Source organism: Triticum urartu, chromosome 6 (assembly GCF_003073215.2).
Source record: "Triticum urartu cultivar G1812 chromosome 6, Tu2.1, whole genome shotgun sequence".
NCBI lineage: Eukaryota > Viridiplantae > Streptophyta > Magnoliopsida > Poales > Poaceae > Triticum > Triticum urartu.
In genome coordinates this window covers 123,888,841-123,900,932 of record NC_053027.1, presented here as the reverse complement: position 1 = coordinate 123,900,932, position 12,092 = coordinate 123,888,841, and the positions used below count along the sequence as shown (strand labels likewise).

General features: G+C 38.1%; 1 long non-coding RNA gene across 1 annotated transcript; it reads right to left on the bottom strand.

Annotated features, from left to right (window-relative positions):
* Nucleotides 1-292: 292 nt before the first annotated feature.
* Nucleotides 293-6,097, bottom strand: LOC125517425. Its single transcript, XR_007287593.1, has 3 exons — nucleotides 5,090-6,097; nucleotides 4,230-4,507; nucleotides 293-4,153 (listed from the first exon to the last, which is right to left on the bottom strand). It is a non-coding gene; the product is annotated as an uncharacterized LOC125517425 (long non-coding RNA).
* Between the last annotated feature and the right edge of the window lie 5,995 nt (nucleotides 6,098-12,092).

The following is a 12,092-nucleotide window of genomic DNA, read 5'->3' as shown; positions in this document are numbered from 1 at the left end:
CAGCCAGTTCATCGAATATCGTCATTATTGCCTTTCACTTGCACAACTGAACGATATGAAAATAATAATAGTGCAAGAGTGTCGTGGACTAAGCTGGAATCTGCAAATATTTCATTCAATAGGAGAAGACAAGGTAAAATGGGCTCTTTATTAGATCAACAATTATTCATATGAGAGTCACTCAACATTTTCATTGTGGTCTTCTCCTTGGTACAACTTGAATAAAAATAAAATAAATTCAGAGGAACACGCTGAAATATTTTTGGAGTTTTTGGTTTTCTTGAACAAGCAAATAAAAGGGAAAAACAAAAACGAGAAAACTATTTACACGGGAAAGCTCCCAACAAGCAAAAGAAGAACAAGGAAATCTTTTTGGGTTTTCTTTTTAATATTAACTAGCAGGGTGACCCGCACATTTGCGCGAGTAGATTTTTTGACATATATTTACAAATCTTTTTTAGACATTGAGAGTGTCTAATATTAAAGGTTTGATCAATATAATCATATAAAATACCATATCAAATGTTATATATAAATTAAATTATTGAAAAATATGTACTATTTCAAATGGAAAATCTAAAATATTTTAAATACTAAGAACTAATTTTGTGCAATTTGATACATTTATCTCAATCTATTTTTATCATACATCATTGGGTGACAATAACATCATTTGAGAACAAACACTTTCTGATATTTTTAGTGTTCTGTAAAGAAATTTTGATCAAGAACTAAATTTTAATATTATTGTTTTAAATATGATCTTAACTTTTTATAATTATATTTATGGTATAATTAATGGTATTTAGTTCAACATACTACTCTGTCAATATTGTTATCATACTCGTACTAATATTTCTACTGTGGTATGTACTCCTCTTTTACGTTGACATCATCTTTTACCGAACATTTGTTTTGGAAAATAATTGATCTTCATAGATTAGAAACACTTCTTGCATTCTTACTCCCGTGGAAGCCAACTTGGGTTTGATGTAGTTATTTTATGGTCATCTATCATATATTGATAATCCGGTGGCATAAATAATGACTGTGTTGAACTGCATTGCATACAAACATATTGTTTTGATATTGATCACCATCAAAGTTGATTTAATTAGCTGCCAATACACATCCATTTTTTTCTTTTGAACCTTTGTAATTAGGACTCATCGTATACTCAACATAGCAGATTATTTAAAAGATGTCAACAAATTTGATGGCTAGTATTTTCTCTATTCTCTCCACCCTGAGCTCATCGACCTCATTAGCTCCTTCATAACATATCTCATCGAGCTAATTGCTCCAGATAAACATGATATATGTCACCAGTGGGATTATATAGATGTGCCTACTATTTCTGGTGATAAACTTTGTATTTTATTTTGCATTTGAGTATGCACATGTGAAAATACATATATGTCTCTCTAACATACTTTCCTTATTTTTCTATAAAGAGAGATACAAACAATCAGGAGAGAGATACTTGCCTTTTTATACAGGGATAAAAAAGGGATTATGGGGAATTAGATGAAATACACCTTACATTGTGGAATTTTATCAAAAAACAAATACACCTTATATAAAGGAACGGAGGGAGTACTTACATAATTATATTGACATATTTAACATCCTAGTTTTATTGCATTCTCTCATATCCCTAATTTAGAAATAAAATCTAACTCAATTACCTTGCTCATCACTACATGCATGCATTGGTCTCCTTTAACAAAATAACTACTATGAATCAAATTTAGCTACCATCGGATAGTCACATTTTCTCTAGAGTCCCGCAGCTTTTCCCTGATGGTTGTATGGGTCACCCTCTCACTATCCTGGTTTTCCATAAATAAATTGCTAGATTGTTCGCTTGTCATTCCATTAACCTCCTTCTACTCATTTACTATTGCAAATTGCACACATCGAGCATACATGGTTCGGATAATATTCCCCAAGAGTTGAGGGACTTTTCCATTTTGGCTTATGTGTCCTTCTAGTATAATTATACAGTGTATGGTACACTTCATTATTTGCACTTTTCCCATTCGCAAAACATAATACATAAAAAAATAGTAACATGACAGGGTAAAGAGGGTATTTTGTAGTCAATATGATGCTGCTATTCATACATGTCCTACTTAGATATAGTGAATATGTTAGTGCTCAAAAGGTTTTAAACACTGACTGCATATTTAGGATGTGGTATTTTCTTATGCACCTTTATATATGCGTTCATGTGATCCATCACATTACTATTTTTTCATGAAGATACCTATTTTTAGAATCTATTAGTTTTTTTGTGAGAATGAAATATAAATTGTTGGTACCTAGATGTTCACACCCATGATTTATTATAACGTAGCATGCTATTGTATGCTACAGCAAAAAAAAATATTATAGGGATACTTTTTTGTTAAACAAAGTATTTTGCTAATCTCTTTGTCCCACTCTTTATATATGTAAGTACGTACACATCTATTTTCAATCTGGGTAGAATGTTTTTTATAGTAATGGGTAGAGAAAGTTAGTTATCTCACGTGAAGCACTATTTTTGTTGGGAATCTCGTGTACGTTGAAGCACTACAGAAACAGGAGTCCGGACTACTTTCATTTTCACAGAAAAAGGAGTCATCAGGCTAGTCACCAGACTTCAGCACACACGTAGTCTAATTGCTATTTCCCCGAAAATAAATATCCTTTCTCTACAGTGCACGTGATTTAGGGCAGTTACATAGCTGCTTGTACGCTGATAGTAGAAGCAGAACACTGAGATTGATACTTAGATCTTTGATGCATACAATTTTTTTCTTGCAAGTTGATCGCGCCATAAACTTGAAAATTGTTCCGATACAAACTTAATGCATACTTCTACTGCTGTTAAAAATTCAGCAACTTAACAATTCTTCAAATACCTAGACTGCATCGCGGCACAACAGAACATAGGGAGCAAGCTGATTGCTTGACAATAATTTGAATATAGATAAGGTGCATAGGGCTTCGACAACCACATACCTATGTTGAACACATCGGTGATGAAGGTGATGGGGTTGAGGACGAACTTATGCTGCTTTCGGGGCAAACAAATGGTGGATGTCTACATTTGGGTAATCTTCCGCGTTCCTTCCCCTAATGGACCATGGCTCAGATTTGCAAGCTAGCTCTCACACTGTCCGTAGTCCAGACAACAACATCTACTTCCTTGACTGTTATCCCGCACTCCCGCCTGTTATTCTTTCGCGTCTTAACAATATCTATCATAAAGAGAGGTGTGCAATCCTTGCTTTACTGTCTCTTCTTTCCTTCTTTTTGCAAATTGATCTCAATTTTACCAAATTCTTATATTATAAGGTGAGCAGATCGCTCCAGTTCAATTGCATAAGAGATGTCAACTACATTTGATCGAAAAGCAAGTAAAATGTAAGAAACTAAAATTCCAAGTAGTGTAATATATATATATATGTGTGTGTGTGTGTGTGTGTGTGTGTGTGTGTGTGTGTGTGTGTGCTAACGGGCAAGAAGACTTGGATGTTTACACAGTGTGATTATTTGTACAACAATGTTCGAATTAACATGTCCAAAACCCTGCAGAACAAAAAACATTGAAAATTTGAACCCCTACAAATATCAATGGAGCATGAGAAAAGTAAATCAATTAACATGGTATCTTCAGAGTTAGGGCCATTCTCTGTAATCTGTAGCACTATAATAAAAGGAAGAAACCAATCCTCTGATGAATTATTTATGTTGGTCAAGATAGAGGTAAACTACTAAAATCAAATCCTTTGAATTAAAATCTATCTTTGGCTGGATATATTCAACAAAGAAAGGTATTTTACAGAAAAAACTGACCAGAGAGAGGATCAAAATTTCAGAATACATTGACCTTCCAGCTTTAGCGAGAGAACTAATAACTAAAAGAAAGAAGACATAGGAGAATTAGAGCCAAACAAATAAAGAGTGCAATACCTGCCTAGCCTCCTTCTATTCTTAGCACTTCGTCCTGACATCACAGATTGGTCTGGCCTATTACGGAAGGAAAACCAAGTCGACTTAGGGATTAATTAAGGGCTAACCTGCAACAGATTATACATTGTCGACTGCCTGGTTCACCACGTCGCTGATTACTGCAGTTCCTTCTTTCTCCATGTGCACTAATCTGTCAAGGAAGTGTTCGTTATGCCGTTATGGTCTGACCTGAGAATTTGTTGACGGCATGGAAATAGGAAACGTACTTGAGCGGCTGGACAGCAAGAGAACGGACATGCGGCAGCAACGTGCTTGACGGGAAGATGGAGCAATGGATGATATCGCCACGGCCATGTGACGTGAGGGAGAACTACATCCACATGGTTGACGAGGATATGTACAATGGATGAGATCGTGATGCGACAGAGAACTGCAAGGACGCCGCTAACTGGAAGAGGTAGCCATAAATTCGATCGTGGGAGGATCTTCTATTCAATCGTGGGAAGATCTGATTTCCTTTTCTTTGCAACGTTGGCTTGGTTTCCTGATTAATAAAGTAAAAAACGTGTTTATCCTGGACTCCTTCGAGTCGTACAAAGCACATGATGTGCGTGTGGACGTGCACATGAATAAATCGATATGCTTTGAACCTTTTCCATGATAATACATGTACGTGACAGACTTTCTATGTTCCCTTTTTTCCCTTATACTTCTCCTTGTCCTATACAGTAATACGGATTGTGCTTTGACCTTTTCCATCCTAGCACATGAACGTGACAGGCTTCCTATGTTCCCAAAAAAGGCATATACGCAATATTTGTATTTAACGTTGACATCTTTAAATCTTAGCCTTTAATCTTGGAAATTAATGGTTGACATAATGTAATAGATGTGGATGAACGTGAGGGCTTATTTGCCTTCTGTCTTAATTATGTAATATATATTACAACTAAGCATGCATAGAAAGTAAACTAACTAATTTTTTTGATTTTTCTAAAGTTTTTCAAACACACAATAAAGAAAGCAAGAAAAATAAAATTTAAACATGGATAATACAATGAAAAAGTATGAACACCGACAATGGGAATAAGTGGATATGAATGTAATGTCGGTGAGAAGCACGTACTCCCCCAAGCTTAGGATTTTGGACTAGCTTGGTAATCAATCAGTAGTCTAGATAGTAGTTGGCGTGGTAGCTCACGGAGGCTCTCGGTGCGGATGCCTCAGCTTGCCGTGCTGCCTCCACCGCCGCGTTGTGAGCTCGGGCCTCGCTCTCAAGAATAAAATATCTTCCCTTGCTGTGATAGTCAAAAAAAGTAAGCGCAAGCAAATATGTGTGCACAACAGATATTTGGTTAAACAACAGATTGTAAGTGAAGTTATGAATTTTTCCTTTGAGGATCTTATGACTTTTCAAAGCATTAAAGTCTAAATACTGTGTGGCTGGGATAGGGTCAAAGGGAAAAGGTGAAACATCCAACCATCGTGCTAAATGTGTGGCATATATTCCACCATAGAAATAGCCACTATTAGCGTTATGCTGCAGTCTGCGTGCAATAATCGCTCCAAGGTTATAACTCCTTTCACCGGTGAGAGAGGTGCGTATGACGCTCAAGTCTGGAGCACAAAGTGTACTACAGTCTTGTTTGCCTACTTTACATTTCCCATTAAATAATGCAAACTAGTAAATTGCAGGAAAATGAATGCTCTTTATTCTACCTTGTGTCACTCCCCTCGTCTCACCATAGCAAAGACTAGTCAAGAATGATTGGTACTCAGCCCTTGGCGGTTCGTCAAGCAAACCCCAGAATGGGAGTTTGCAGTGGTGAGCAAAACTCTCTAGTGAAATGGTAAATGGATTTTCATAGAGCGGGGATGGAACTTAAATCCTTTGACAAATGATTAAGTGAGAGTGTGGTGTTGTTCGCACTTATCTGAAATGTGGGGACCGAGACCGGCATTGTGAACATATTGCTCAAATTCCTCCTTAATGCCTACACGCATCATATAATCATTGCAAGGCCATAAGCATGTTTTGGTGGCTGCATCTCAAATGGAACTTTCACTTGGTTGGACATAAGACAAGCGAGCGGAGTTGTCACTTGAAGACGCCCCGAGGATCTCCTCCTCGAAGAACTCCTTCCAAATAGGTTCATCATGTTCGCGTACAATTTTCTGAAAAAAATTTAATGACAAAAATTTATCAACAAAACTTTATAAGATTGATAGCAACTTCTCATAGGGATACTTAGAGGCCATAGCAAGCATTCAAACTACTTAGAACTCTAAGAATTCAACATGCAAGCTCATCTACAGCAGCACCAAGAGTAGCTAATTATTCAAAATATAAACCACTAAAACAAAAACTAATTGGATAAACGGTGGAGTCACATACCAAGCAACAATCCTCCGAAACAGTTTCGGAAACGGAGCTTCGAGCAAAGAGATCGAAATCCGCGGGTTTGAGAGCAAGAACACGAGAGAGAGAGAGAGAGATAGCAATGGAGATTTTTTCTGGAGGTAAGTGATGATGTGGTGTGAAGGGATAAGTGAGGGGGCCCACATGGGGTCCACAACCCACTAGGGCGCACCTAGGGGTCCTGGTGCACCTAGGTGAGTTGTGCCCACCTGGTGCACCTCCCTCTGATGTTATTTGCACCAAAAATTCTTAAATATTCAGAAAAAATCGTATTAAATTTTCAGGGCATTCTGAGAACTTTTATTTTTTGGTCATTTTTTATTGCAGGGAAAATTCAGAAAACAGACAAAACATGGCATTTTGTTTTACTTAACTAATAAAAACAGGAAGCAAAGGGTAGGGACAGAAGGTAATGCTTACTAAATTCATCAACTTCATACCTCTCAAAAATGATCCATTAATAAGGTTGATCAGGTCTTATTAACAACCACTTTCGATTAGCATGAAACCGAAGAACTTTCGTATATCACTAAGTTACCACAACGGGGATATGAATGTCCCCAACAATAAGCATTTCATATTTCTTTTTGGAAGTACATAGAGGTATTTGAAAAATTCTAATAGTGATTGTCGGAGATTTTCAATAACATTAATACCATTCACTTGGAATTTTTTCTTCGGAAAGTGCACCGTATGCTCATTAGCATTGATATGAAATGTGACCTTGCTTTTATTGCCATCAATAACAACCCTTGCAGTATTCAAGAAGGGTCTACCAAGGATAAACGACATGTTGTCGTCCTCGGGCATCTCAAGTATAACAAAGTAAGTCAAAATAGTAACATTAGCAACAACAACGGGCACATCCTCACAAATACCAATAGGTATGGCAGTTGATTTGTCATCCACTTGCAAAGATATTTCAGTAGGTGTGAGTTTATTCAAATCAAGTCTTTTATATAAAGAGAAAGGCATAACACTAACACCAGCTCCTAAATCACATAAAGCAGTTTCACATAATTCTTTTTGATAGAGCAAGGTATAGTTGGTATTCCCGGATCTCCAAGTTTTTTAGGTACTCCATCCTTAAAAGTATAATTAGCAAGAATGGTGGAGATTTCAGCTTCCGGTATTTTTCTCTTATTAGTGATGATGTCTTTCATATACTTTGCATAAGGAGGCATTTTAAGGATATCAGTCAAGCGAGTATGCAAAAAGACTGGCCTCAGCATTTCAGCAAAGCATTCAAATTCTTCATCATCTTTCTTTTTAGTTAACTTAGGTGGAAAGGGCATAGGTTTTTGAACCCACAGTTCTCTTTCATTCCCGTGTTTTCTAGCAACGAAGTCTCTTTTATCATCTTTTATTTTTAGGTTTTGGGTTATCAAGATCAACTGGTGGTTCTATCTCACCATCATTGTCTAGTTCTTCATTATTTGTTTGACTAACCTCATCATTTAATTTTTCATTATCAGAAGGTGAGTGTTCACTACCAGGTTGAGTCTCAGCTTCAGATATAGAAACTTCGTTATCATTATCGGGAGGTTTCTCTACTTCAGGTTCACTAGAAGCATGCAAAGTCCTATCATTTTTCTTTTTCCTTTTCTTTCTAGAAGGACTAGGTGTAGTGTTGTTGTTCCTTTGTGAATCTTGTTCAATTCTTTTTGGGTGTCCCTTAGGATAAAGTGGTTCCTGGGTCATTTTACCTCCTCTAGTTGCAACTCTAACAGGAAAGTCATGTATATTATTATTCATTTCATCTAGCAACTCTCTTTGAGATTTAGCAACTTGTTCTAACTGGGTTTGTACCATAGAAGCATGCTTTCCAACACCTCTAACATCATTTGAGATTCTAAATAACAAGTCACTCAAGCGAGCAATCATATCAGAATTGTATTTCAATTGTTTCATAACATTTGCATTGAAGTGATCTTGTTTTCTAATATAGTTTTCAAACTCATAAAGGCATTGGCTAGGGTGCATATTATGAGGATTGTCATTTTCATTGAACTTCATTAGAGAATTTACATCTACCACCTTAGGAGGTGGTGGTGTATTAAGACCATGTATTTATTCAATAGGAGGTAAATTTTTATCATCCTCAGCTTTAATACATTTTTCCTTCATGGATTTGTTTGCCTCTTGCATATCTTCATGATTGAGATATAATATACCCCTCTTCTTCGGAGTGGATTTAGGCGGTGGTTCAGGAAGAGTCCAATCATCATAATTTTTCAATATGTTATTCAATAATTCTTCTACTTGACCAAGTGTTCGTTCCCTGAAAACACAACAAGCACAACTATCTAGGAAATCCCTAGAAGCATCGATTAGTCCATTATAGAAGATATCAAGTATTTCATTCTTCTTAAGAGGATGATTAGGCAAAGCATTAAGTAATTGGTAACGCCTCCCCCAAGCTTGTGGGAGACTCTCTTCTTTAATTTGCACAAAGTTAAATATTTCCTGCAAAGCGGCTTGTTTCTTATGAGCAGGGAAATATTTTTCAGAGAAGTAATAAATCATATTCTGGGAACTACACACACAACCAGGAGCGAGAGTATTTTACCAAGCTTTAGCATCACCCTTTAATGAGAAAGGAAATAATTTGAGAATAAAGTAATAACGAGTCTTCTCATCATGAGGTAAAAAGGGTGGCTATGCCATTCAACTTAGTAAGATGTGCCATAACAGTTTCAGTTTCGTAACCATGGAAAGGATCAGATTCAACCAAAGTAATTAACTCTGGGTCAACAGATAATTCATAATCCTTATCATCAATAAAGATAGGTCAAGTAGCAAACTTAGGATCATATTGCATTCTAGCATTCAGAGATTTTTCTTTATACTTGCATAGTAATTTCTCTAGATCATCTCTATCCTTACAAGCAAGAATATCTCTAGTTGTCTCCTCATTCATAACATAACCTTCCGGTACCTTAGGCAATTCATATCTAGGAAGGCTAGTTCTAGTAGCTGTTTTCGGAGGTTTAGTTACAAGTTCATCATCAGATTCAACAACATCATGTTGTGTTACTCTAGCAATTTGTTCATCAAGAAAATCACCAAATGGCACATAATTATCATCAAGCAAGGTACTAGCATCATCATAGGTATCATTCATAGCAGAAGTAGCATCATCAATAACTTGCGACATATCAGGATTAATAGCATGTGGTGGTATTGCAAGTTTAATTATAACCGAAGGTGAATCTAAAGCAGAACTGGATGGCAGTTCCTTACCTCCCCTCGTCTTCGAGGGATAAATCTTAGTCTTCGCATCGTTCAGATTCTTCATAGTGATAAATTGATAATAATCCCAAGTGACTCAACAAATATAGCTATGCTCCCCGGCAATGGCGCTAGAAAAAGGTCTGGATATCCCACAAGTATAGGGGATCGCAATAGTTTTTGAGGGTAGAGTATTCAACCCAAATTTATAGATTCGACACAAGGGGAGACAAAGAATATTTGAAGGTATTAGCAGCCGAGTTGTCAATTCAACCACACCTGGAGATTAATTATCTGCAGCAACGTGATTAGTAGCAAAGTAATATGATAGTTTTGTTAATAGTGACAACAATAATAGTAACGGTAATAGTGCTAGCAGTAGTTTTGTAGTAAGTGCAACAGTAACCGTAGCAGTAGTAACTTAGCAAGAACAATATAAGATAAATTCGTAGGCATTGTATCGGTGACTTGTTGGATGATATTCATCATGAGACAGTTATAACCTAGGGCGATATGGCACTAGCTCCAGTTCTTCAATATAATGTAGGCATGTATTCCGTAAATAGTCACACATGATTATGGAAAGAACTTGCATGAGATATTTTGTCCTATCCTCCCGTGGCAGCGGGGTCCATATTGGAAACTAAGGGATATTAAGGCCTCCTTTTAATAGAGAACTGGAACAAAGCTTTAACACACGATGAATACATGAACTCCTCAAACTACGGTCATCACCGGGAGTGGTCCCGACTATTGTCACTCCGGGGTTGCCGGATCATAACACGTAGTAGGTGACTATAAGTTGCAAGATCGAATCTAGAACATGGATATAATGGTGATAACATAAACAGTTAAGATCTGAAATCATGGCACCCGGGCCCAAAGTGACAAGCATTAAGCATGGCAAAGTCATAGCAACATCAATCTTAGAACATAGTGGATACTAGGGATCAAGCCCTAACAAAACTAACTCGATTACATGATGAATCTCATTCAACTCCTCACCGACCAGGAAGCTTACGAAGTAATTACTCACTCCCAGTGGGGAGCATCATGGAATTGGCGATGGAGAAGGATTGGTGATGACAAAGAACGAAGACCCGCCCCTCTCCGGAGCCCCAAAAGGACTCCAAATCTGGCCTCCCGATGAAGAAAAGGAGGTGAAGACGGTTACGTCTCGTGGATTGAGATAATTCTTTCTCTCTTTTTTCTGGAAAAATAGGCATTTATGGAGTTGGAATCAGGGCATGTGGGGCCACCAGGTGGGAACAACCCACCTGGGCGCGACAGGAGGGGGGCGCGCCCTAGTGGGTTGTGCCCACCCAGGTGCCCCCCTCCGGTGGATCTTGGCTCCAAAGATTCTCTTTATTTATATAAAAATTCCTCCCAAAGTTTCGTTCCAGTCCGAGAAATTTTATGTTTGCACAAAAACAACACCATGGTAGTTCTGCTGAAAACAACGTCAGTCCGGGGTTAATTTCATTCAAATCATGCAAACTAGAGTCCAAAACAAGAGGAAAAGTGTTAGGAAAAGTAGATACGTTGGAGACGTATCAATGACAAAGGGAATAACATATGTTGTCATTACGGTACGACTGATAAAGATCTTCATAGAATATGTGGGAAACAATATGTGCATCCAGGTTTCACTGTTGGTTATTGACCGGAGAGGTGTCTCGATCATGTCTACATGGTTCTCCAACCCGTAGGGTCCGGACGCTTAACGTTCGATGACGATTTTGTATTATATGAGTTATGTGATTTGGTGACCGGATGTTATTCGGAGTCCCGAATGAGATCACGGACGTGACGAGGAGTCTCGAAATGGTTGAGAGGTAAAGATTCATATATAGGACGATAGTATTCGGACACCGGAAGTGTTCCGCGGGTACCGGGTACGTATCGGTTCACCGGAAGGCACTACAAAAAAAGACACATCCATGACATTTTGGGCCGAACGAATTTTTTCTGTCATGCTTATGACACTTCTATGACGATAATTGTGACAAAACCTGGTATCATCATAGACGTGGTGGGATCCTACTTCTATGACAAAAAACATGTCAGAAAAATGGGCTTTTCGTCCTGGCGGGCCGGAGACGCAACTACATGACATTCTTTGGGCTGTCCATGACGGAAAAAACCATGGTAGAAGCGAGGGCAAGGAAAATATCAGGGAGTTCCCGGTTATGGTGGGTGGTCGGGGGCCGAGCGATGCGCGTTTCTCTCGTACACATACGCGCGTGTGTGCGAGGCTTTGTGCTCTAACTAAACCCAAGCGAGGCGTTGGGCTCTAACTGCACCCGAGCGATTGCACTGGCTACGTTACTGAACCCTGATCGATCCTTGTTGTTAACTGAACCCGAGTGATTCCTTCGCTACTGCTGCTAACTGAAGCTGATCGATGCTGCCTCTGGATGAACAGTGAGCATTGTTGGGGTGGGGGGCTTTGGATGAACAGTTGCCGGTGGGGGGTTTG